Raw genomic sequence first — 27608 nt, forward strand, 5'->3', positions numbered from 1 at the left:
AACATTAAGTATCATTTTTATATTAAAATAACAGCTTTAAAATCATTGTGATGCTCCACTGACCTAAAATGGGGGCAATCGCTGCTACTCTGGGCTCAGCACGCTGCTACCTGCTAACTTTGGAGAAGCGGGCAGTGAGACGCTTGTGAGAACTGTGTATCATTATGTAAAACACTGTCTATTTGCTTAATAATAATGCTTTATCGTCTCAGTCCATCTTTTAGTGACTTTCAGTTCTGTATCTCTCAGCTTGTCCAAAAATGTAGCGTGTAACGCATGTCCATTAGGAGTGTCTCATGGCACAAATTACACTTCCCAATTCTAGGTGAAGAACCCCAGAAGAAAGAAATACAAATTCTTGCACAATGCTGTTTTAAGGCCTCGAAAAGCTTATTTTCATGGCTGCCATTGTTGGTGCTCAGAGACAGAATAAACACATTGATTCTTACTGGGGAAAAACATATTGTGAACACCTGCCATGACAGATTATCCTTTTAAAAAAAGATCTTTTTAGTAAGACAGCAGTTTTAACTCTATTTAATACTTTGGGTATATTTTACACTCCTAAGAGAAAAGGCCTTGATGCCCAGCCAAGAGCTCACATTCAACACAAGTTCAGCACACAAAATCATGCAGTTCAAAAACAACCAGCATGCGCTCAGTAAAATTAAGGAGGGATTTTTCAAAATCACAAGCTCTCCAAATGTCTCAGCATCAACCTCAAGATCAGCAGCAGAGAATGAATTTGAAACAGAAAGTGAATTTTCTTGAAATTTTAACTCAACAGTTGAAACAATGTTTTTATTTCTTAAAATAATGACGTAATCACATTCCTCTGAGTAATACTTCTTTTTTATACTGTAGGCAATTTTGAGTAAAAAAAATGAGGGAAAACTAGTTTCTGCTTGAAGACAAAGAAAGATTTGCATAACATGGCATCAGGACATTTATGCATTGAAATACTTGTGGTGAGGCTCAGGACAGCAGGATAGCACTAATGCACAGAACTAAATATACAAAACATACAGAAATCTACAGAAACAAGAGGGTCCTAAGTGTGGAACTCAATTATGTACAAATATCTTGGGGGGAGGGACAACATGCATCACGCATGGTGCCAATAGGTTCATGTTTATCTGCTCCAGAGAGTCCTATTCTATTGGCAATAATTTTCTACATGGATTAGAAAGGCTGTAAGTGTGTGCATTTGATTATCTTAATCAGCAATGAGAGCAATTTAAAGTAGCTGAATGCATTCATTAGAAGGGATGTCCACAAACTTTTGGACATGTATAATTTTTGCTTGAAAATAACAGCTTTAAAATCATTGTGATGCTTCACTGAGCTGAAATAAGGACCGTAGCATCTCTAGCGTTGCTACTCCAGGCTCAGCATTCAGCTACCTGCTAATTTTTTTTAGCGGGCAGTAAAACACTTGTGAGTGTATAACGCTGCGTCACATTTGGGTAAAATCCTGTAGTAATGTACTGCCTTAGTCCACATGATTCTTTCACTTTCAGTCATGGTTCTGCAGTCCAGAAACGCATGTAAGCATGTTCTTCTTGAGGGGAGGCTCAAAGTAAAAAAATAATTACTGAATGTAGGGCGAGCCCAGGAGCATGTAAATATCAGTTCACATTATGCTGCTTCAAAGATAAGAATAAATCACATTGGACTTTGGCTCACTGACCTGGAATTTGGGTAAAAAAGAGTTGCCAGGCCTCCAAATGGCTCAGGGGGTGTGGTGGAGCTGGATACCTGGCACTTCCCTCTGAACACGTCAGCTGCCCAGTGATGCTGCATAGTTGCGGTCACAGTTTGAAAAGAGGCATTTGAGGTATCGGAGGAGGCATGTGCTAGTCCTTACCCTACTAGTGTTGGGAGCATTGCCGGTGCTAGGGGAGGTTAACTGGCAGCACCAAATTGGGAGAAACAGTACAATTTGATTAACCTCTGGTTAACACTACTCCAACACTGTGGTGATTCCTGTAAATGAGCCAACTGAGTTAGCCCTAAAGGATTATTTTCAATCTATTTCCCTAGTCAGCTGTTAAAGAAAAAAGTTAACGCATCCAGAGGGGGTGCCAAGAAGCGATAAAGCTCCAGCAACCCAACTGCATGACTAGCTTCATTCTCAGGCCAAGGCTGAGCCAATTGTTCCTCACTAAGGCAAATCTTGAGCAGTTGTGCAGTTGCAGGACTCACAACTGCACTCCAGGCTGAATCTTTGCTCCATGCGCCACCAGGAAGCCACATAAAATCTAATTATTATACACGCTAGTCTGAGGGTAAAAACACCCCCCACACACATACACACACTTCCCCCAGGTTCTGTCTGTGCATGTGCCTGTAGAGGTAAGCAGTACCATAATCGGAACAGACACTGCAAACTCGCTCGGCTGGCCCAGTGTGTGTGAGTTCGCTAAATCAATGAACGTCCCACGCCACATTTCAGAGTTTACTGTGGTGGAGTTTTGCAGCCGGCGCCAACACTGCCATCTGCCACTGGCCCTTGTTAACGAGTGCTTGTTTATAAAAATTCATAAGGCCAGTTTGCATCCCCTGATCAAACGTAGAAAGCCAGAGGGGGCCTAAGAACGTGAGCTGGCCCGAGATGCAGGTGTTTTGTAGCGGAGAGGAGCAAGACTGGGAGAGACTGCTTGCGGGTGCAGACGGCTCAGCGATATGAAAAAGGTACTTGAAAGAGCAGATAAAAAATACGAAGAGAGACAGAGAGGGAGGTGTGGGAAGATAACGCAGCGGCCTTAAGCTAGCGAAGTGGGGGTCCTGCTGTGCAACATGTTGCTCTGAGAGATGAGTGTGTGTGTGTGTGGATTAAGGGTGAGAAGGATGAAGCAAGATAAAGAGCTGCAGGAGAGGTATTTGGGTGAAAGTGTGTTTGTGCATGTGGCAAAGTATATTTTTGGGTGTTTTTTAAAGTCCTGCACTGAGGGGACACTGCCCTGCTCAGTTCAGTGTTTCTCCTGCTCATCTTAAATAAATAAAGGTGCACTAAAGGGTTGTTTGAGGGATGCCATAGAAGAACTGCTTTTGGTTCCATAAAGAACCATTATTGTAAAAGAGATACTGCGTGAAGAACCTTTTAGAGTGTAAAGAAGTGGGCGTAAAGGTTCTTCACAATTGTAAAGGCTCTTCACATTCACTAAAATGGTTCTTAATAGAACCAAATATCGTTTTTCAGTGGCATTGCTTTATTTGTAAGATCTCTGTATGGATCTCTGAAGTTGCCATCATACCCATATTAGGTGTTCCAGGTTCCAAATCTTAGATGTTTGTCCTGTGGGCATTATTCCTGCAAATGGCATGCAGTCCTCTGAAATTACACAATTGTTAAGGAGCCAAAATATGAATAATGCCACATGTGAGCTAATAATGCTGATCACTGCAATGAGTACACAAGAATTTAGCCTTAGAATTTAACCATGTTGCAGTGGACACATGCACACTCAATAAAGATAGTGTAGATCAGTAGAGAACCCTCAGTGCCTTCTAGGCCTAGTGATTTTAGATTTCATTTAGATTTAATAGAATTGTTGTTCTTGTTTTTTTTTTATCTCTTCACAAGGGTATAATCGTGAAACACATAATGGAAAATGATTAAATCAGGATTTTTGTCTTGTGGTATCTGTGCAGATACAGTCAAGCAAGGTCTGAATTGGTTAGGGTTTCTGACCTGAAGAGAGAGCTTTATTTGTCCACCAACATAATTAGGAAGTGATGGTGGAAGTAGAAGGTAAAATATATGTTTAAATCAGAAATTTACATTTAAGTCATTTAGCGACTTACAAAGGTGCTTCACTCTTTACTCATAAAATACCCTTAGCTAGTTTGTATCGACTAGGATCCAAAAGTGTAGATACCAAGATGCACAATACTTAACATCCACTACACTTTGCCTGACTATTAAACAACTTAAGTAAGACATTAGTACAATTAAAAGACTTAAGAAGTGCAAGATTCGTGCTGATTTAAGTACTCTTGGAAAAGATGGGTCTTCAGTTGGCATTTAAAAGCAGCAAGCAACTCTGCCGTTCAGACACCCATGGGAAGTTCATTCCACCACTTTGGTAAAGAAAAAGTCTGGATCAAGTTGAGCCGTACTCGAAGTTCGAAGGGCTTGAGAGAAAGTTGAGAGAAAGTTATGCTTCAGTGCTAATTTTAATCATCCTTATTCCAGGAACAAGGCAGGACAGAGTCAAAATGACGCTGAGACTAAAACAATTGCAAAGTCTGTTCTATCACAGTCTCAAGACTTAAAGGAAACACTAATAGAATTTTAGAGGTGTTTCATTTCATTACCAAAACTACTTGGAAAATCAGAAATACACACATCTGCTGTACAATAATGCAAGCTAAAACAACTCCTCTCCTAAATGTTTCAAAGAGACTTGAGACTCCTATCAAGCCTTTATTTTTTTTCTTGCTGTGCCACCCCTGCAGCGTGGCAGAAAACAGATGCTTGGTGAAGATCATTAGATCATGAAAGAAAAGTGAGGTGGAATCGACCCTGAGCTGGGAATTCTGGGTCACCATTGATTAGCTGGTTGTATTTTTTTTTCCATGGTCTCTGTCACTATGGAGCGCTGCACTGTATTTTTATGGCACTGTGGATTGATCGTAGGCCTCTAGCTTGCGCTCTCTGGCCAGCGTGGGCTCTCCCTGTGGACTGAGTAGAGGGCAGTGAGGAATGCTCCGAAAGGTTGCCAGGCTGATGGGAATCAATGGGCGGGAAATGTCAGAGTGCAGCACTGTTTACCACACACAGGCTCTGAGGAACAGCAGGGACCTACATATTATTCTTTGTGAAACCATGTCACAACCCCATTTTCTCTTTTTTTTCCAGCGGACATGAATTGACCCGAACATGAAATGCAAAAAGGAACTGTCTAGCAATTGTGATCTATTCCACTTCGTACAACCTCTTGATGGGTAACCAAGCAAACCCTGGAACCTATAAGCTCTACATTAAGGCTGGCAGTACTCACTAGAAAGAAAGTGAAGTTACTGATTATCGACTTGCTTCTGGGGGCCTTTAATTGATTCGCCAAGATTGACTGAGTGGTCATCACCCACTAAGAGCAAAGGGTCACTGGAACCTTTTCAATAGGTGCTACAACCTAAATAGCTGGAGATAAACAGTGTAATTGGATAGCAGTAGGTATGAATGTCCCAGTCTAGAAATATACCTAAAATGTACACATTTCATGTACATATGGTGATGTGAAAGGTCAAATGCTGGAGGACTGCAGGACAGGACTGCAGAGTGCAAAAAAACAAAAAAAAACAAAACAAAAACAAAACATGAAACAAAGAATTGGAAATAAATTGGTGTTTTGTTTGCTGATACCCAGTCTATTCAAATCAGCCATATGAATGCTAGGCCATGGCCAGATAAAAAAGAAAGATGCAACAGTGCATGCAAAAATGCAGTACAATACAATACAGAGCAGGTGGTTAGGGAAAAACATGCGTTCTGCTATGGAGAGATTTTTCTTACAATACCACTTTAAATAATTATTTTTAGAAGTTAATAAAATTCTTTGTACATTTTTGTAATAGTTTCTGTAGCTTATCTGGTCAAGTGTGACACTAGCAAAGCAGAAGTCATTTGTCCAATAACCAAAGAGTACACATACAGACAAAAAAAAACACCCTTGGGCTGCACTGAATAGTGGAATTGAGAATAGGAAACACATTTTACAAGTGAGGCATAGATTAACAGTGTTAGAAGGTGTAAAATGTTATTCAGATAGTAGCCACAGTTGTTGAATGCTAGCTTAACTATTTCATATTTTGTTGAAGTTCAAGTTCAAGTTCACTGTAGTTCAAGTGAAGCGCAGTATGTTCAAATATATATCAAATTTGTAATCAAAAACAAGATCCCAAACTAACGCATTTTCACACAGTTTACACACAGGGACCGAGCCAGCACTGAGTGAAAGCCAATTTGCCTCCGACCTGAGGCTTTGTTTGGTAATTAAAAAAAAAACAAAACTCTGCCACTCAAAAATCAGGACTAAAATTGTCCCACATTACTCTGGCATTAGCTGGCAACTTAGGTAGCACAGATCACTCCTGTGGTGTATTAACTTAACCAGACACAAATTAAATGGAAATGTCACTGGGCAACCAACATGCTTGGAGAAAAGTGCCATGTACCCGGCTCTGATGCATTGGCCAGCAGTTGCCAGTGTCGGCCTACATTGCAATGGGGTGGTGTGGGGAGATGGTACCATCTACCCACCCCAGAGAGACGAAGGCCAATTGTGCTCTCTCGGGACCCCGGCTGCCGAAGGGGTTAACAGCATGACTGGGATTCAAACTAGAGATCCTCTGCATATAGTGACAGCGTCTTATTCCGCTGGACCACTTGGAATTAGCTATGCTACCTGTGTTAGCAGTAGGTCAGTTTTAGACCTGGCTCTTGCCTTTGCATATTTTATTTTAAATGTATATATATTTAATTTGTATTTTTAAGGCAGGTGGTGATCGACTGAGACAAAGCTAATTCGCACATGGAAAGCATGCAATGCTGCCTTTGGCAACAGTGTGGAACTCAAAGGAGCCAGACAACCTGAAGGCTGCCATTAAAGCTGCTAAACACAAGTACAGCATACAAATCACAACCTACTTCACTACCAACTAAGACCCCCAATGCATGTGGCAAGGAATCTAAGCAGTCACTGACCACAAGAGCAAAGTCTTCACATCAGTGTCGACAGACGCCTCCCTCCCTGTTGAACTGAACACTTTTTATGGCCGCTTTGAGACCACTGCTCAGACACAGCTAACCTCGACTGCCCTGTTCTGCACCACAGATGAGCCACCCATGCTGGCTACAGAATCGACGAGGAGAGCATTGATGCGGGTCTCAACACTGATAGCAGCCGGCTTAGATGGCATCCCAGGTATAGTCCTAAAAATGACCAATCAACTGGCTGCCAGCTTAACAGGCGTCTTCTCCCTGGCCCAGCCACAACCATCATCCCAGTTCCAAAGAAACCCACCATCTCTTGCCTGAACGACTATCGTCCCATCGCTCTCACATTCATCATGATGAAGTGCTATGAGAGGCTGATCTTAGCCTACATAAAGAGCAGTTTTCTTAGCACTCTGGACCCTCATTGGGTCACCTAATGTGCTAACAGATCTACTGATGATGAGGTCTCACTGGCAATGCATACTGCACTCAAACACATATGTCAGGATGCTGTTTGTTGACTTCAACACCAACATCCCGTCCAGACTAGTCTCCAAACTCTCTGAATAAGTCACACAGTCTGTAACTGGATCATGGACTTCCTCACTGGCAGACCACAGTTCTGTGACTACAGTTTGGGTGACCACACCTCCCCCATTCACACTCAGCACTGGATGCCAACAAGACTGCATTCACTCATCCATTCTCTTCACTCTGTACACATATGACTGCATTGCAAAACACAGCTCCAACACCATGGCAAGTTTGCAGATGACACAACAGTAATCAGCAAGATCACAAACAAAAATGAGGGACCATACAGGGAAGAAGTAAAGCTCTTTGCAGAGTGACACTGACAACAACCTCTCCCTCAGCATCTGCAAAACCAAGGAGCTGACTGTTGACTTCAGAAGGTGGACCACAGTGCACACAACCCTGAGCATCAAGGAGATGGTGGTGGAGAGAGTGAGCAGCTTCAACTTCCTCTGCCCTCAAGTTCCTCACCTGGTTACTCAACACATCACACACCTATTACTCTGAGCCTTCCAGTTCACTCACCATATCTACACTGAGCTGCAGTAGCTAAGGGACTGTATGCACTTTGCACTATAACTGAACTCCCTCTTTGTACAGAAGCTGTTTACTGTTCTCTCAACCTGAACACTAGCTGCTATATGTAGACCTGCACTGTACACTCTGTTTACGTACCAGGCGCTGTTAACAACAACAGACAGGTCTAACTAAGCATACACTCCTGAACTTTTTCTTTTACTCGTCATTTACACACATTGCACATCATTTACACAGGCACATATTTGTATTTGTATTTTTTTTCTAATATAATATTATTCTACACCGGAGCCTAACAGTGTTTCGTTGTACTGTACAACCCTGTGTTAGTGCAATGACAGGAAAGTTGAATTGAATTGAACTGAGTCAATGGACTAGCTTGATTAGAGTATATAATCCCTGGACCTAGAGACCTAAGTTTGGGTTTTATCTTATATTAGTTTCAAAGAGGGAAGATTTCTATAGGCAAAGCATTGCTGACATGAGATGTTTTTTTATTCAGCATGAATTTGTGCAGTTGTGATGGGGTGTAGTATATAGATTTCATGTAATGCACTGAATCGAGCCAGTGCATTTTGCCAAACAGAGAGCATGGCATTTTGCCCTCATCATCTCCACAACAGCACACAAGCATTATCCACTCTAAACTTAATACACACACATTTTCAGTGGCTGTTGGTGGTTTGCGTTGCAACACAGCAAAATGGGTCTTTCGCCAAGGCCAGCAATTTTGTTCTTTTATTCAGGCTCAGTTTAGCTGCTTTCTTCTCCAGCTCCTAGCATCTAGCTTGTTACACTTTGCTGAGGTTTGCAGGCAGATTTTGTAGGCAGACTCTTGCTTTTAGACGTGTTGCTAATGGGAAAAGGAGGCTGCCACAGCATGACCAGGCTAATATTTGTGAAGGCTTTCAGAACATCAAATGCACCCCCACCATTCCTTTTTTCCCCCCCTGCTCTTATCTCCGTGTCTTATTGTGGGTTTCAGAGACGTCTCAGCACACTGCTGCTAGAGGCTTTGATCAGAGGTGATCTGAGATCAGGTATGTGATGGATTGGGGGAGAGGAGGGGACAGAGAGGAAAGTGCTTAGTATTTATGAAGAAGAAACCAACCATATCCTCAAATTTATAGGTCACGTCGGAAGGCACTGCATAGAAATGATATTTTTTCCCCCATTATCACACCAATGACACCCAAGTTCATATCTTTGCTTGAGGTGTTTTTTTTTTTTTTAAGAGATCATCCAGTTTCTTTCAGATATACCACAGGCCAGAAGTCTGGAATCAACACTGACTTGACAAACATGAACATTTCCCCAAGAAATTACAATCTGTTTATTATTGGGAGAAACAAAAGAGTTCGACTGAATGTCTGCATCCATTGTAAGGGGGTGGCCATGGACCAAACACCAGATATGCTTGCTTGGGACCAGAAGTTTGCCCGTTTTAAATCTCCAGGCACAGAATCCCAATTTCTTTTTGGCTGCCCTATTGCTCTTGGTGATTCTCTGGCAGAGTTTATTGCAGCTGTAAAATGATCCCAGTGATTTTCACAATCATGTGCTCTTAAAGGCTTGATTAACATTAGGAGTTAATAATTGAAGATCGGTTAATATAAGGGACTGTTATCAACATGTAGGCATTTTCCATATAGGACATGTTCTTAGGAGCAGTAGAAGAATAGAAATAGAAATATACCAATAACAACATGTTTCTACAGGTTTGCCTAACCCTTTGTCTAATTATAACAACCCTACTACTGGAGAGCTGGCCCAGGAGAGCACCTGAATGAGGTGCATTAGATTAGTTAATATAGTTGGAGAGTGTTGAGCAGGAGGAGATTTTGAAAATGCTTCTTTGATAATAAAAGATGTTAACTGTAGGGCATTGTCTCTAAAGGTATACATTCTCATACTGAAGAACCATGAGATGTCTAAACTACTGTATGTACTCCACCAGAGGAGAGTGTAGAAAATGTGTATTGTTTGTCTGTGTAATACATATTTATCTGTGTAATTAAAAGTAAAAGAGCATTGAAACTTCACTGCAGCTGCCAATAGGCTACTGTACACAGATGGACAGCTTTACGGTTGTCCTGCCAAACTATATACACCCAGCTCACTAAGGAAAGCTGTTGTAGCCTTAATGCTGCAATGCACTAAAATGAAATGGCCACTTTGGGAGAACATGGTGTTGTTGAGGCTCATAGTTAGTTTTCTGAGACAGTCTTTGCTGCTAAACATTACTAGTTTGGGTAAATGGTGAACCAGACCTTGTGACTCTGGCTTTTGTTAGCAGAAGTGGAATTCACAAGCAGTGTGTGACAAAGCAAAGCATTCTCAAAACGTCAAAGCGTCTCAAAGCAAATAGGAAAGTGAGTGGATATCCAGGCTAGGTTAAATAATTGGCCAACCAGCTTGTACATGCTCCTGAAAACAAACTGGACTAACACAAACTAGACCATAATGCATCACACATCACTAACCATACACCAGAAGGGGAAATATGCTAAAACCGACTGGCTACAATCTCTTCAGCTGGCTAACTGCTCTTTTATGGTAAATGGGTTTATTTTCTTTATGTTATGCTATTTATTAGTCTTGATGAAAAGTAAATGTTTCTGTATATATACATTTATATAAAATGATTAAAATAGGTACATGCTTTTAGAAGTATAGAAGTATACTTAGAAGTGTAGTAAGCAATGCTATGCTAGGCTATGCTGCGTGGTTCATGTGTGGTGTAAACTATCCAACCAGAGTGGAGCCCACTATAATTAAATATTTGTATTTCATGTTTAGTGGGCTTTTGTGGGTTTTTACTGGGCATCTAAAACTCCATCTGAGCATTTTTCACCCCGATCAAATGCATTCTGTGCCGTACTGATGCCGTATTGTTTTGGTGGTTGACAAATTTACCTTTTTAAAACTTTAGACATAACTGTTTGCTTCCACACTTTGCATCTGCTCAGATTTAATACCAGGAGAAACTCATACTGACACCAGTCGTATCTATAAATCAGTCTTCTGAGTCTTTGTGAGTTACGAAACACAGAAAACAGCCATTCAACCTCTACATTCTACATCAGTCATTTGTCTGTCAGGTCTCCAGTGACTCACATCAAAGTGTGTCTCTCTGTGCCGAGTCTTCCGCCTCAAGGATGACACAGCAGCTTCCGAACTATTCCGAAGAGAGCAGCTATCCCACCGAAAACAAAGAAAGTAGACGTAGCACACAAGCGTCTCTTCTTCTTGTTTTTTTTTCTTTCCTTTTCTGTTCTTTTTTTTTGTCTATTTCTGGTTTCAAAATGCAAGCGATGGTCTTGTGATGCATGTGCAATGTCTTTGTCAGTTCGACAGAGACATTTGTGACATTTCTCATCAGTTTTTTTTTTTTCTAAATTCTTCTTTCCACTCTTGCAGTTGAAAAAAAGTTGAGCTTTTTCATATTGTTTTAGGAGAACATGGAAAAGGTCTAAGTGAGGATTGTCCCACCATCTCTGATTAGATCATATTTGTCTTCAACTTTTAAACTCGCTTATGTTGCTTTAGAGCGAGGGGGCTTTTAGAGCGAGTGAATAAATAAATAAATAAATAAAAGTTGTGGTGGGAAAACAAGACATGAGATGCTTCTCATGACCTTCAACGAAAGAAAGAAGTAGAAGAAATCCGCTGATCAAAATAAATAAATAAATAAACACATAAAAGAGTTTTTTTTGTCTGTTGAATCTTTGGCGCTTTGGAAAGAAGCTTGCAACTAGATCTCGGAGGCCAAGGCTTAACACGTCCCCTGTGGTTTGATTAGGCTGAGACTAGAACTTCGGATAGCATTTTGTAAAGTCTGGTTTTTCCCTCAAAAAACAAAAACAACAACAGAAAAGCTTTTCAAGGACATCTGCTATGATAAACTATTTGTTCTAAGAGAAAAATCATTGTTGTTTGTGATACTGAAATGCAAAACCAGTCCCCTTTTTTGAAGAGAGAATGCGACAAAACAAGATGCAACACCCCCCCCAAAAACAAAACAAAAACAAAACAAAAGCCAGGCCCAGCCAGAAACAGGGGTTTTGTGTATTTTCACATTATGCACTGAGCAGCAAAGAAAATTGATAGATCTTATCGGCCTTGTTCTCAAACAATGGGCTGCTAACTGGAGATAAAGCCAAGCTCTGTTTTTAGAATTGCCTCTTTTTCCCTTCTCCTTCCCCTCCTCTTCCTCCTCCCACAGTCCTGATTATGAGTAATGTCTTTTTTTGTCTTTGCTCATACTTTGAGGTGGCCTCCGATAACATAAAGCACATTTTTACGTTTCCACATTCCTGCAACGTCTTGTTTGTCTTCGACTACATAATTAAAAGCTTGATAGAAATGTGCTTTGGTGTGCTGTCAGTGTACAGCTGACAAACTGTGTGATATTAACCTGTGAACTGTATTATGCGTGATGCAGGAGGAGAATATTTGAACTCACTGACTCAATTAATTGCTTTTCTTTGGTGGAGTCCACAACAGAGCTCAAGCTGTGGATGAAAAGGCTTCTGATGAGATGTCTGAGAGAATATCTTGAGCTTGATCGATCAAGTCATCTTTGTCCAGAGTGACGTGCGTTGACCTTTGGTATTGAATATGCAGCTAGCTCAAATTAGATATTGCTTTTCTTTCTTGATCTGGTACCTGCTGTTCTGCCCAACTCCAAATCTTTATCATCATAAAGGGAACTGGAAAAGCTTCCTTCCTCCAGCACCGGCTTAGCTATTAAAGGCTCTGATAAAACTGAGGTAATTTTAACTAACTAACTGCTCGTCAAATTACAGTGTCTATTGATATTGATCGTAGTGTTACTCCGTCTGCACATGTAAAAAATCTCGGTGTTGTTGTGGATACAACACTGCCGTTTGATTTACATGTTAATAAAATCAGGCAGTCTGCTTTCCTTCATCTGAGAAATATAGTCTGTATTTGATCATATCTATCATATCTATTCTACACTTATGCTGAGCGCCCTACACACATGCTCATCACTTCACGTCTGCGGAGCTACTGCAGTGCTCTCCTTACTGATCTTCCATCTTGCACTGGAAAATAAACTGCAGCTTGTGCAAAATGCAGCTGCCTGGGTAGTTAAAACGATCCGTCTGCACCAATCTATCACACCTACACTAAAAAATCCTTTGAGCTTTCGAAGAAGATGATATAAACATATAGAGAATATAAAGAAATGTTTTTATTATTATGGAAATAATAATGCAATGGAAATGTCTTTTTGATGAGAGAGGTCAACAGAGAATGACCAGACCGATTCGAGCTGACAGAAAAGCTACAGTAACTCAGATAACCACTCTGAACAACACGTCAAACCTCAAAAATGAACAACACTGCAAACCTCAAGGCGGACGGGCTACACTTGCACCTGAGGCTCACCAAAACCTGACAGTTAAAGACTGGAAAAGCAAGTCTGATGACTCTTGATCTCTGCTGAGGAACATAGATGGTAGGGTCAGAATTTGGTGCCAACAGCATGAATCCATGGATCCAACCTGCCTCGTGTCAACAGTCCAGGCTGGTAGAGGTGGTAGAATAGTGTGGGGGATGTTTGTTCAGCACACTTTGAAACTGTTAATACCAATCAATCATTGTTTGAATGTCATAACCTCTTTGAGTACATCCCTTTGTTGCCACAGTTTACCCATCTTCTAATGACTAATTCTGCATGATGATGCTCCATGTTGCAAAGCAAGAGTCACCTCAAACTGGTTTTACAAACATGACAAGAGGTCAATGTTCTTTAGTGGACATCCTGGTCACTGGACTTTGGTTTAGCACACCTTTGAAATTTGCAGCAAAAATGTGTCATGTGATGGCATGAACATGGAGCAGAATCTCAAAAGAACGATTTCCACATCTTGTGGAATCCGTACCATGAAGGGATTGAGGCTGTTTCTAGAGCAAACGGAGTCACAAGGCAATAATAGTATAGTCTTCCTAACAGGGATTGGTGAGTGATTGTTATTCAATGTTTTGATTATACTGTCTACATTAGGTTAGGAATGTATCATTAGGTTAGGAATGAGTATCAAAATACATGAATTATCCAGTAAGTTGTTTATGATTTAGATCATTATAAAATATACATTTAAGGTATTAATAGTTCAAATGGAAGCTTTTATGAGAATATTTTTGAGCATTCTCCTCCTGTTCTCCTTGTGTGTATGCAAGTTTTCTCCGGTTTTCCCTAGCCTCCCAAAAATACAGACGATAGGTGAATTGGCCATGCTAAATTATCCATAGGTCTGAATGTGTGAATTGATGCTTGTGTGGGGAGGTATTCCTGCTTTATGCCCAATTATCCTGGACCCACCGTGACCCTGACCAAGAAGAAGTGGATAAGAAGATGGATGGATAAGGGCCCCGAGTTGTCCAGTGGCATAAGGTGCTGTCACTATGACCAGAGGATCGCTAGTTCTAATCCCAGCCATGCTGTTAGCCATGGCCAGAGAGCATAATTGGCCTTGCTCTCTACAGGGTGGGTAGATGGTACTTTCTCCGCATGTCACTCCAGTACAATGTTGGCCGACAGTGGCGTCTGCTGGCCATTGCATCAGAGCCGGGTATAAGGTGCTTTCCTCTGAGGGCGTTGTTCTTCTCGCTGCCCACCCTACCCTGTGTGAGAGTAAGTGATTGGGGGAGAACATGTATGTGTTGGGTAGTTGGCAATCCAAAGTGGGGAGAAAAATGGGTAAAAATCAGAAATAAAACTTTGAAAAAGAAGATGGCTGGATGAACTATCAGCTAAACTAACTTTGCGACTGTTTTCTAGCACTGACACTAAAGCTTCAGCCTCAAGATGGGAACTAAAATGCAAAGCAGTGCTGTATTGATTGACTCAGTAGGTTATCAATAAGCACAGAAAAGGAGAGATCATGAGGATGTTGCAGTGCTCAGATTGGTATTGGATTTACACTTCAGCAGGATTATGACTTGATTTAGTCCAAATCTCTGTACTAACAAAAACGCTGATGAGTGACAACTGTTATCTGCTTTTCTTCTACAGAAAACCCGATCAATTTTTACTGAGGGATTATACCAATTAACGCTAGTTTCATACAGTCCTGTGTCAAAAGATGCGATCTCAAAGCGAGGTTCAGCCAAGTTGTATTGAAATGTAAATATAAATTGCTTTTCACTGAACACTGAATTGCTTTTTTATTGACATCCACACAAAGACGAAACTGAGGCAAACCTGTGAGAGAAAGAAAATGCAGCAGTGCTACAAGTGAGATTCTAATCAAAGCTCACCGCACATTGTAGCAGTTATTGACAATAACTGAGATTTATAGGTATGACACCTTTTGGAACAGCGTAGACATTTACAGTCTCTTGGTATGAATTCTCCAGTTAGTAAGCCTGGGGCCATGAGAGAAATCAATACACATTCTTAAAATATTATGAGCATAAAAATTTATTTTTAAAAGTACAAATGTTTCGTCTCTCAAAAGAGCATGCTTTAGTGTGACCCCTGATTTAATTGTAGCATCCAAAATCACACTTCGAACTATGATTATTTCATTGTCATATTCATGTTCACTTTTGTGCCCTCGAACAAGACCCTTAACCTTTTCTGCTCCCAGCGATGGCTGCCTATCTCTTTGGGCATATGTGTTCACTGTTTACTGTGTATGTACTCACTAGTGTGTATGTGTGTGTTCATGCATGGATGGGTTAAAGGCAAAAGTCAAATTTCCTCTGAGTCTGACACAAATGGTGAATATGTTAGTCATTGTCTTTTAGTGCACAATGTGCTTCAAGAAGACTCTGCTATGATGCCTATGTCAAAAATGATGAGTACGCCTTATGTCTTATTATGTAAAGAGTAAATAGCTTTAAAGACATGCCTTATCTGAAGGTAAAGCACATACAATTTAGTCTAGCAAGGAAATTTGTAGTATTATTTTGTGCATTGTTTATGCTGAGCTAACATAAGCATCCAACTCTGTTTACGCTAACTGGGCAACACAACCGAGCGTGTCACATAGACATATAGACACATTTTATTGTTCTATTTCTGTCATTCAAAAAAAAACCAGTTGTTTTGGGATGTAGAGTCTCATAAGTCTCATACTCTCATAAGTCTGAATTCTGTGACGCATATAAGCAACAATGATGAAGATATAGAGCTCTATCTTACACCCTGCCCAAGGCATGTCACGATGTTCATTGCTGTCTTACACACCGTCAACAATCTAGTTTCACGCCATCCACCTGCGCTGTTTAAATAGCAACACTGCTTGCGAATATATCTACACCGATGGCCGTGGTGGCCTCAGAATAAGGTGTGTTCAGGTACATTTCTAGCGTATTGCTATCTTGGCAATGGAAAACACAAGTAAACCACTGACTAAAAAACATCTAGGCAGCTGTCGGCAGTCAGGCATTCATTGCTTTAACAATGATGTTGATTTAACACTAAAAGTGTTGATTCAACACTGGCAAATTTACTGTATAAGATCATTAAAATAGGACCTAAAAGGTGAATTTTGAGAAATATTTGTCTAATAGTCAAAATTAGTCAAAATTATCAAGTGACAGTGAAGGCATGACTAAGCACATTTACACATTAAATATCTATGCTACATAATACTCTCTGTTAGTTTGAGGTCCATCCTCAGTTTATCACAGTTAAAGAAAAAAGAAAAAATATATCCTGTCCATGTATCAAAATCAAATGCATTACTCTACTGCTTATTTGCCACTAAAATGCAAAAAAATGACATGAAGTGCTCTTGAATCCAAATATACAATTTAGATTTTATTGTAGTAATATGTAAGTAAGATGATTTACCTTAATAACTTGTGTTACTTGTTCTAAGTGATTTTATCTACTTTATGATCTTATTCTGTTGGCAGATAATTTTGTTTACTTCATGAAACAACCGACAATTTAGCCATTGTCAAAAAATCTTGCATGAAACAAGCAACATTATCTGACCGTTCATTATTTAGACTACATTTAAAAGGACTGTACTTGCCATGATATGTTTTGCAGCGTATAAGCAGCAGCTCCTGCTGCAGGAACAATATGTGTCTGTGAAGAGGAAAATGTAAAACTATAAAACAGGCATATTATGCAGACTGAGGTACTGCTAGAAGAAGGAAAAAGCATGCTCTGTTGTTGCATTCTCTCATTCGGTGCAGGCTATTATAAAAATACCTTCCCACCATCAGGGCCATGAGCCAAGGGTCATTTGGAGGTGGGTCTGGACCCATGATTTTTAGCAGACAGTTCAGTTCTGTGGTGAGGTCTTGAATATGGAGTGGAGTTTTCACACCTGTCAAAATAAAGGTGAAAAATGGAACTGATCTAGGGAAAAGGTTTGACAGTTCTGCACCAAGCAAGGTAACTGTAGAAGACTGTCCCAACAGTCCATCAAACTGGTGCATGGGTGTCCACTTTCTTCAGGTTTTCATCCCAATTAAGCTGGAGCTCACCTGATTTCAACTTGTTTAATCCATTGGTCTCAAACAACAAGGCAAGTCTTCAGTAGACTTGACAGGTGTGCTTCTGCTTGTTTGGAATGGAAACTTGCAATCACACTAGCTCCTGCAGATAAGTATTAGTTAGTATCTGAAATATATATATATATATATATATATATACCTTGTGTGTTTATGATATCATTTAAAATACATACTGCGAAATGTAAGGATTTTGGCATTCACCTCTCAATTTTTGATTGTCACTATATGATATACTGTTTTACATCCTACCACCTTCATTATCTAGCAAAAACATTAAACTAGATAAGAGACCTTCGAAACACATTGTTTATTTTGCAAAACAATCTTATGTGTTTTCTAAGAAATATATTTTGATGTATATGAGTAAATATTACTTTTTGCATTTCAATATTTGCTGTTATTTCTTTAAAAAAAATGTAAGATATCACACAAACATAGAGACACTAACCAACCAAATTATTAGGAAGACCTGTACAACTACTCAGTCATGCAATTATCTAATCATCTCATTGTGTGGCAGTAGCATAAAACCATGCAAATATGGGCCAAAAGCATCAGATGATGTTCAGGTAATATGATTTCAAGCATTTCAAGCGTTTTAAGCATTTCATGATTATTGGTAAAAGGGTTGGTTTGAGTATTTCTAATGAATGTTTTAGGGAACATTCTACTACGAGACTCTAAAGCTACATTACCCTGCTTTAAAATATCTCTACTCACACAGCTTTGCTGCTTTTAGATGCTTCATGTTTAATCTTTTTCTTCCTACCTCACAACCGCTACCAGTTTGGTCCCACACAGTTGCCCAGGAGGATGGCTCTGCCTTTGCCTTCCATGTACAGCAGGCTCTGCGAGGGTCCAGCTTTTTCAAGGCCTGGGCTGACAACAATTATGCCAAACGTTTTTACTTCATACATGGTTCTCTATCATATGGTGAACAATTTTTCAAGATGAAAAGTTTTCTTCTTGTAAGCTTGCCTCTGGAGTCTTTAAACTTTAGAGTTTACTCAGAATGGTATATTAATAGAAAAAAATCCAGTGAACAGCAGTTCTGCAGATGAAAACCACTGGTTGAGGGGTCAATTAAGAATGGCCGGACCAGTTGGAGCTGACAGCAAGGCTAATGAAACACTCAGAATGCACAACTTGTTGAACCTTGAGGTGGATGGGCTACTACAGCAGAAGACCACATTTGCTTCCACTTCTGCCAGCCAAGAACAGAAAGCTGAGGCGGCAGTGGGCACAGGCTCACCAAAACTGGACAGAATGAGAGATTCACAGCATTAATGTGAATCTGAAAAATCTGCATAAAAAATGACCAAGCGCATATTAGAAATCATAACTTACTATCCTCCAGACTATGTCCTTCACTAACTCCACTAACATCACTAATATGTCGGTGAAGGCCATTTATCCCCAGCCAGCCTGCATTTAAAAAGGCTGAAGTCGAAGGGTTTAGCTGCTTCTTTGACTGCAGATAACTCCCTGCTCCTTTGGATATGGCTCAGGTCTTGTTCATCTTGAAATAGCTGCCCCAGGCGTTAACAATATGGTGCTGCAGAGAGATGGCTTCCCATGCACAGACTTTGCCACAGACACAGGAAATTAGGTCACAGCGGTAATTGTGGTGGGATGTCTGGGGCTGTCGAGACGTTGGCGCATTGGTAATGTGACCTTGTAATCAGAAGACTGTAAGTCAAGGCCTGGGCGGAAACGAGGGCTGCCCACAACAGTAATTACTCCATTAAAGGCCTGAATGAGATGCTCTCTTCCTCTCCATTCCTCCGTTCATCTTTCATCTGCAATTTCGAGCTGATTGAAGGTAATGTTACTAAGTTCTGGAACCAGTGTAGTGAGAGAGAGATTGGGAGAGAGAGAAAGAGAGAGAGAGAGAGAGAGAGAACATGAGAGAGAACCCACAGGACCTCCATCTGGAGGACTTTTTAGAAAACCCATCAAAAGGGGGGGACCATAATTACCAAATTAGAGCCTGAAGTCTTTAATGGTGCAGAAGGGTGTTTCATTACCGCCGTCACCTCCTTCCACACAAAGAATTGGAATTTATAATAAATGAGACAAACATGAAATGCTCTCATCACCTGGCCATTGGCCATCGGTCACGTACATGCTGCCTCCCTAGAATGAAGCACAGTGACAACAAAAGATAAGGCTAGCTAAATGAGTGAACAGCTGCTGAATTTGTGTGTAATAAAAAAGAAAGGGACTAGAACACAGGGTGAGGAACCACAGAGTCAAAGTGCAGAAGGGGATCTGAGTCCAGAGCTTGTCAGATGCCCACTTAATTAGCTACATAACTAAAGTCAATATTCTCAAACAATCTAAACAGTAAGTGTGAATTGTAAATATAGAAGAATCTGATGTTCCTGCCTGGTTTACCTAGGCACCTTTGCTCCTGTTTTGTTTAAAATAAAGCTTTCTGAAACCTCTTTGGCATACGTGTACATGGTTCCCTACTGCATACAGTCCACTAATTAGGTGTAAAAGCCAGAAGTTCAAATTGGTATCCTACTTATTCTGTAATCGTGGAGTTGCTGAAACTGTAGTGGGCTGGTCTAGACATAAATTCATGGGTGAATTTAGTTCCCAGTCCAGCCCTGGTTCAAAGCATTGGTGATATTCTAAAACTGTTTCTTAAATACTGGGAAAGAACACTAACGGCATAAACATGTGGATGGCTGCTTGTCTCACATGTCTGATACATATCCACACACTCAAAGTTCCAATAAGTACTTGCACACATTTAATAAGTTCCAAAATATGCCATGTTAGTGTGCACTGAAACAAAATTACAAACCGCAAGTGTGGTTTTGGGACAGGCTGCCTTCACCCCCTGAATCCCTTTTCTTCTGAGCAGTTATGTCTTTTGTGTTTTTTGAGTTGTTACAGGTCTGCTGAATGTAAACGTGTTAAATATTTTCTTTATTATAAACCCCACCATTTTCCACTGCTTTGTTTTGCCTGCAGTACAGCGAAATTATCTGTTTTGCAAACAAAAAAAAAACAAAATTGAATTAAAAACTATTGCTACAATGGCTTTTACCATCTAACCAGCTGCCTTGAGAACAATCTAGACTACCCCAGCTAACTTCTAAACTGGAGCTAAGCACAAGAGCCGCATAAGAAAGTCAACCCTGGTGATGAAAATGGGTAACAATTTCTTGAGCTAGCTAACTGCACACAGTGCAGAGAGGACACAGAGAGGACAGCAACACTGTGGTAAATGCAGGAATGATTCAATTCAATTCAATTCAAATGTTATTTATATATCGCTTTCACATAGAATGCAATTACCAAAAATATTCAAATGCTCTTGTTTCAGTGCTATAAACAAGCCATCACAGTACTGTGAATCAACCTACAAAAGCAGGCAGACCACCGTAGAATGAGTGTCTAAAATACTGACTGTACTCTATAGACCTCTAAGTCAAAGTAAACTAGATTAGATCAGAGCTAAAACTCTTATGGCAAATGACCTACACTGTCTTTACAATTGAAACACATTATAATTACAATAAGATAAATGAATGGCAACATTTGCCACTGATGCAAAGTTGAGTTGTAACGACTCTACATACTGAATTCATTAAATTAAATTCCTTTAACTGGAAATATTCACCACCTTCCTCAATAATAGATGAATGCAGTTAAAATATATATATATAACTAATTACAAACCTGTACCTTCTACAAACTCCCTGACTTTCAAGTTTATAAACTTATACGCTTTTCTTGATGAATATTAAGGTAATGGATTACATTAATTATTTGAGTTTTGTTAAATGCTGTGGTTTATAGTGCAGTACGATGATGAATAGAAACAATATAAATAATAAATACTTGAGGGGTGTTGCTAGTGGCTTTGTGGGCCCTAGCCAACTGCTTTATACCACTTACAGAAAGAAACATATCTTTATTTTTTTTTCCCATTTTTAAATTTTTCCAACATTTCCAATCGAAATGACCTGGATTTAAATCTTTTTACATTGACCTCCATGGAAGTTAAGAAGGGTTGTCCTTCTTTTGTAAATGTGCCATTTTGGTGATACTACCTTTTTTGAATGATGGCGGGGATACATTAAAAAAATATGTTATTACTTATGTGCTTAAAGCAGCAGAATCTCAGTCATTCCTGATAAGACTGGCTTGTTTTGAATTAGACTGAAACCAGTGATGGAAGGAGTTATTTTACTCAAACGTTATATGGCTTGCTAGTCATTTACTGGAGGAAAAATGCAAGTCTAAGCTCAGTAGTTTGACTTGTATAGAAACATGATCAAATTTGGTTGTAAATGTAGTCAAGCATAAACAATCAACATATCTTTAGGGACAGATCTTGCTCGTTTCGTATTATGGTATGCAGTTGTACTATCATCATATCATTTTAGTGCCATCTGTTTCAGCAGAGAATGGCAATAATAAAATCGCTTTAACCTGTAATGTTTTAATTCTATAAACACAACATATGGCCAAATCACAAATACACCCTGATCTACACCCTGATCACCTTGTATTATTTCTGGGTCTGCTCCTGCTGTCCTTTGTGTTTGTCTTATGTTGGCAGTGTGCAGTCCTATTACTGGCCGCCTCTCAGTTAAGGAGCCTGCAAAAACCACTAGGGAGGAAATTTTTTGGAGATCTGAAAGAACACCCTTTCTGGACCAATCCAGCATGGCACTCTTCAGCTCTTTTAGCCTATTGGTCACACTTGTTACACTTTATGAAACTCATAAGTCTCATTAGTATCGGGTGTGAGCCATGTTTTTCTCCTGTTTTTAACAGGGAGGTAGGCCATTTTAGTTTTTAATTTTTATTTCAGGTTTAGTCAGGTGTAGTTAGTTAGTATAGTCAGTGTTTTTAGAAGTTGTTTTGTTTGTTAGTTTAGAATATGCACTGGCACTGCTTAACACTAAATACATACTGGTTCATACAATTTTATGGTGTCTGGTGTTTGGTCTGGTGATTATTATGCATTATGTGGTCTGCTCTTGGACTGAACTTGCTAGGTCGGCCTGACCTGACCATGCTGCCAGTTGTTTTAAACGTTCTCCACTTCTATATTTTTTTCAGCACAGTGGAACAGCTGATTTATAATTGTTCTGAGATCTTTTTAAATCCTTTCCCAGACTCATATGCATCTACAACCTTCTGTCAGGATCTCTTTGGATTTCGCCATGGGGATACCACTCACCACTCGCAAACCAAACTAAATGTCTGAGGTTTAAATAAGACAGCATCCTCCAAAATCAGCTCTAATAAAGCTCTAATTGTCTGATTTAAGGCGTTTTAAGTAGTAGTAAATGTGGGGTGTTCTAACTTTCTCCTCAAAAGAAAATTGTTTTGTTTTACAAATTATTTTAAAGAGATTATTCAGTGATTCAGTTTTATTGGTTTAGTTATATTACCTCCATTTTGTCATATTGTTTAACTGAAGATCACATGCCCACATATATAAATATCAAAGGTTTCTGTGAGGTTTCCTAATTATACTTTCTTGAAGTCTAGAGGAATTTTAGCTTAATTACAGGTTTAACTATAGCTGCAGTCTTAAGTAGAGTGTTAACTTATTTACATCCTCATTTACACAAAGTACGAGTAGGAGTTGTGCATAACTTGTATTCTCATTTATCATGTCTCAACCTTTTGCAGTGCCAAGTAATCTTCCAAAAATACTCTAAGTGGATGTGTAGAGCAGTGTGGTTTCAGCTGCAGTCAGCAGTTGCATTTGTTGAATTCAAGAGACCTGTTCTAACACTCCATATGATATATAGCTCTATGGCATGTAGAAGAGATTTACCATTTTCTTTCCCAAAGCAGTAAATTAATACATTACATATGGGTGAAATCTAAAATTAGACATGACTGTGCAAATGCACTGTGAATTTGAGCTTTAGGTCCATTTCCTCAGAAGTAAGACCTTTTTGTTTTTCCACATATATTTACCCTCTTCTCCACACACATATAAACACACACACATTACCACAGAGTCTCACAGAATCATACATCATTCAGCTTCACAAATACCACGTCTCAAATTAGCTAGCTGAATAAACAAGACATGGAACTGCACAAACACATTTCATCTAACAAACCAAATAAGATGCACAAAAGCAGCAGGTATGGGCTCAGTGGTGGCTAGCATAATTAAGAATGGGTCACCATGCACACACCATGTGTGTGTGTGTGACATTTGAAAGCAACAGGGGGTATAAGCTTGGTCTGTCACACCGATAACACTCTCCCCAGGGGCAGTGTGTGAGTGAGCTGCCCCAACTTTATTTATTTCATTCTCATTAATCCCCTCAACCCCTAGGACAGTGGTAGCTTTATTTGTGTTCGTGGATGTGTGTGTATGGTATCTTATTATGACACACACATGGCTTATTATCGGTAGGCCCCACCTGTTCTGAAGCAAGCCTGATAAATAAAGGTATTTAACTCACTTACATTCTTTATATTTAAAGTCAGCACTTTGGCCATAAATGGAAATAGCATAGTTTTGATTGATTGGTTTTACTGTAAAATCAGCATTTTGTGTTCTAGGCTGAAAATAAATTGGTTAATTAATTGGTTCCAGTCTGTGGTTTCTGTTTCTATAGTTACAATGGCCACTCTTTCTTGTGTCTGCGAATCCAGGCTCTTCTACTACTTCTACTACTACTAACAGGCCTTTATTTTGAGGGAAAGACATTTTGCCTTGAATATTTAATCCATTTGTGAGGGGCCTCTAAAGCCACCTACACACCCACCCTTCCAGACCCCTTAGTTACAGGCTAGCTCTTGGCATTCTTAATACAGCCCATTACAAATTGTGCTGTATGCAATTAGAACCTATAACCATGGCCACCAGCTTTGCCCTTTGTAGCTTGCAATAGAATACCACAGACTTTATAGACCTTTATAGACCCGTTCTTAAGCCACAGAACAATGTCAATATTCTGAAAGCAAGAATGTCATTTGGGCTTAAACCTGAAGCCAGACATTGTCCTATGGGATAAACTTGGATGCTGTTCTGAATGGCCACCAATTAACAAGGGATTCACTGCTTGTTCAGTTCAGCTCCTGGTGTGTGGTTGTTCTTTAGCCCATTTCACACCAGATGCCACTTGGAGCGTTGGACTGGTTCTGCAATGCTCATCATTTCACACCAGACACAACATATGCAAGGGGCGAGTGGTTCCTGTTTTACTGTGATAGAATATGAGCGACATGTTTTTGTTGTCCATGTTTTGCTAAAATAAACTTCAAGTAAACAAGTTTTGAGCATTGTTTTTTAAATGAATAAAACCTCAGTGTTACTTACATGTGTTGATTTTGTTAGCTTGCTGTTTTGTTTAAAATATCGAGTAGCAAATATGTGATTGGCATGGAATTTAAATAAATACTTACTTTCAGCTCCCAAGTAGCCGTTAGTTGAAATGTTTGTTGCCTATGATTGTATATTCAGCAAGAATACTGCATATTTAATTCTGCAAATACTGCATTTTATAGTATTTCTGCTCCAATACAGTGTGACAATACAATACATTCAGAGATTGTTAGCTTCAATACAACACCAGTTTACTAACCTCTGTTTCTCTGCGTTATGTTTCACAGCTGTGATACAACATGTTTTGTTGCTTTCCCATAATGGCTTATACTAAACTTTTACTTGGCATACTAAATAAACTACCCAGCCAGCAAGACCTCGGCAAAAAACATTGAAAAGGTGACTCTGTCAGACATCTGAATGATTTTTAAGTTTGGTTGTTAAGTGAAAGGTGAGAAGTCTTCTTTTTCAGGTCAATATTCCTAATTTAAGTTTTTAAACAGCAGTGATTTTGTTGAAAAAAAAATATAGAAGGACTAATCAACCTCCATCACAGTCACTGTTTCATCACATCTCTGCTCTGAATAGTACTTATCTAACTTCCACCTGCACCATTTAACAGAATGCTTGCTGGTTTTTAGCCTCTGAAAAATCCATCTTCCATCATTGGGCTTCAGCTCAGCCAACAGGAGGACAGTTGACATGTCTGGATGTCCCTCCAACATGGATGAAAGACTAGGCTGTCTTGGCTGAGGTGCGCCACACAAAAGGTCAAAACATTTGTGTAACCTGGCACAGGGACTTTGCATGACATTTTAACAATGTTGATATTGGGTTGAAAAGTAAATGTAAAAAGCCATCTTTCTCAGGTCGTTAAAAAGACGTCTAGAAAGCGATGTCCCTCTACATCTAAACTAAATGTGCTACACTGGATGGTGGTCCTTCACTGCTGCAAGAGCAGTTGTCAAAAGTGAACGTTTTAGGCATCTATTTCTTTTCCAAGATGTCAATATAAATGTTTTTAAACAGCAGCTATTATTATTATTATTATTATTATTATTATTATTTTAATGGCTACATCACTCTGTAATGATTATGTGAACAAATGTGAATCCCTGTCCAACTGCAGACCTCTGGACTGTACATTAGAGGTATATCTTCTTTTTATGAACCTTAAATATTCTGTTTCTGAAGTTATCTTGCTCCACTCTTAGTGTAAAGTTTGAATAATACAGTTACCAGGAGTTTGCACCACACTGCTGCACTCTATCAGTGGAAAGTTCTGATGTCACACAGCTGTCCTGTAATTCCACTGAGGCCGGTCATGCTTCTCTTTTCATCACATCCCAGACTCAGTGAAGTTCACCATGGGAGCTCGAATTGGACATGATGGCAGTATTCTGTAGGCTGTTCATGTACGGAGAGGAAACACAGAAAGAACACTGCCTGATGTCACTGCAGTTGCATCATCAGACCTAGAAACCACTGTGAAAAGATCAGGGTTTAAAAATATTTGTAAAAAATCTATACTATATAACATAGTCTTGCTCTATGGCTCTATGGTATGGTCATAGTACAGAATTTCTAGATGTTTGCTAATTATCTGGTGGAATTCATGTAGTATAAAGGCTAATGTAAGTGAAATTAATCAGGTGGTCAGACGGTCTTGTGCAGAGACTTTCTGAAAGGCAATACTGAAATGTAGTCACAGGTTGTTTGAATTCCAGTAACTGATTAATTGACTGATTGACTTATGAGTGACTTTCATAAGGACCAAATCGCTATGACCAGACAACTAGGCATGGAGTAATCCAGCAATGGTGAGGGTGAGGGACAAACCATGAACCGACAACAGGATCTTGGGCACCCTGGTCAAAATGTCTGTTCCTGTGAATAAGCAAGCAAGTAAAATATGACCAAATTTCTGGCGTAAAGGCATAACATTACACATTTATTGAAGATTATTTTTTCATTTCCATCTTTTACAGGTTAAACTAAAAAAATGGTAAAGCAAAAATTTGGGCACAGTTTGGGCTTGCATGGTCAGTGGTTAGTAACGTCTCCTTTCTCAAAGATCTTTCAATTAATGTTTCATTAATCCCTTATTTCTTGCAAAAGGCTTCTAGTTCTCACAAGGCCATGTTCGATGCACTGCTCGTTTGAGGTGTATACACAGAATAGGTCAGGGGACTGTGGCAAGACCTTCAGCTTGCACTTAGTCTATTGTGGATTTTGAGGTGTGTTTAGGATCATTAATTCTGCTCTAGACCCATGAGTCCTGTGTTTCTGGCACACTTTGGGTCTGTTAATAAGAATCAATTGTGTATTTGAGCATTACTGCTGACCATGGGCATCTTCCAATTAAATGATGAAATATATTTTTAATGAGTCTGACATTTTCTACTGCATCACATTACAAACAATGACTTTAGTGAGAAAGAATAAGGAATTGGGCATTATACCCTGCTGACTGGGGCATACTCATTGACAATAACACTGAAATGTCTCTGCGGTCATCATACAAACATAAAATTCATATCTATATAATTTATATGCGGTTCATACCACCTACTATAGATGATTACATAAGTCTGTAGCATCATCATCCTGTAATTCTGCAGCCATGCCTCAAAGCCCAAGAGGGAAGCTTTCAACCAAAGCACCATCATCTCAATGTAAAAAGCCCCTTCATTTCCATGGCGGGTTAGTCAGGGTTAGGAGTTAACACAGCTTTATCCTATAATGCACTTATATAGGAATGAGAGAGAGAGAGAGAGAGAGAGAAAGAGAAAGAGAGAGAGAGAGAGAGAGAGAGAGAGAGAGAGAGAGAGAACTAACAGGATTTCCCCTTTTATTGAATGAATATCAGGGCTGCATCCTGCAAGAGACTCCCCGCACGGACAAGCATTAGCGGAGGGGGCTAATTTTATTAGATAAGGTTATTAACACTTGTCAAACAAGAACAGGCGAAATGCTTCC

Source organism: Salminus brasiliensis, chromosome 1 (genome assembly GCF_030463535.1).
Source record: "Salminus brasiliensis chromosome 1, fSalBra1.hap2, whole genome shotgun sequence".
Taxonomy (NCBI): Eukaryota; Metazoa; Chordata; class Actinopteri; order Characiformes; family Bryconidae; genus Salminus; species Salminus brasiliensis.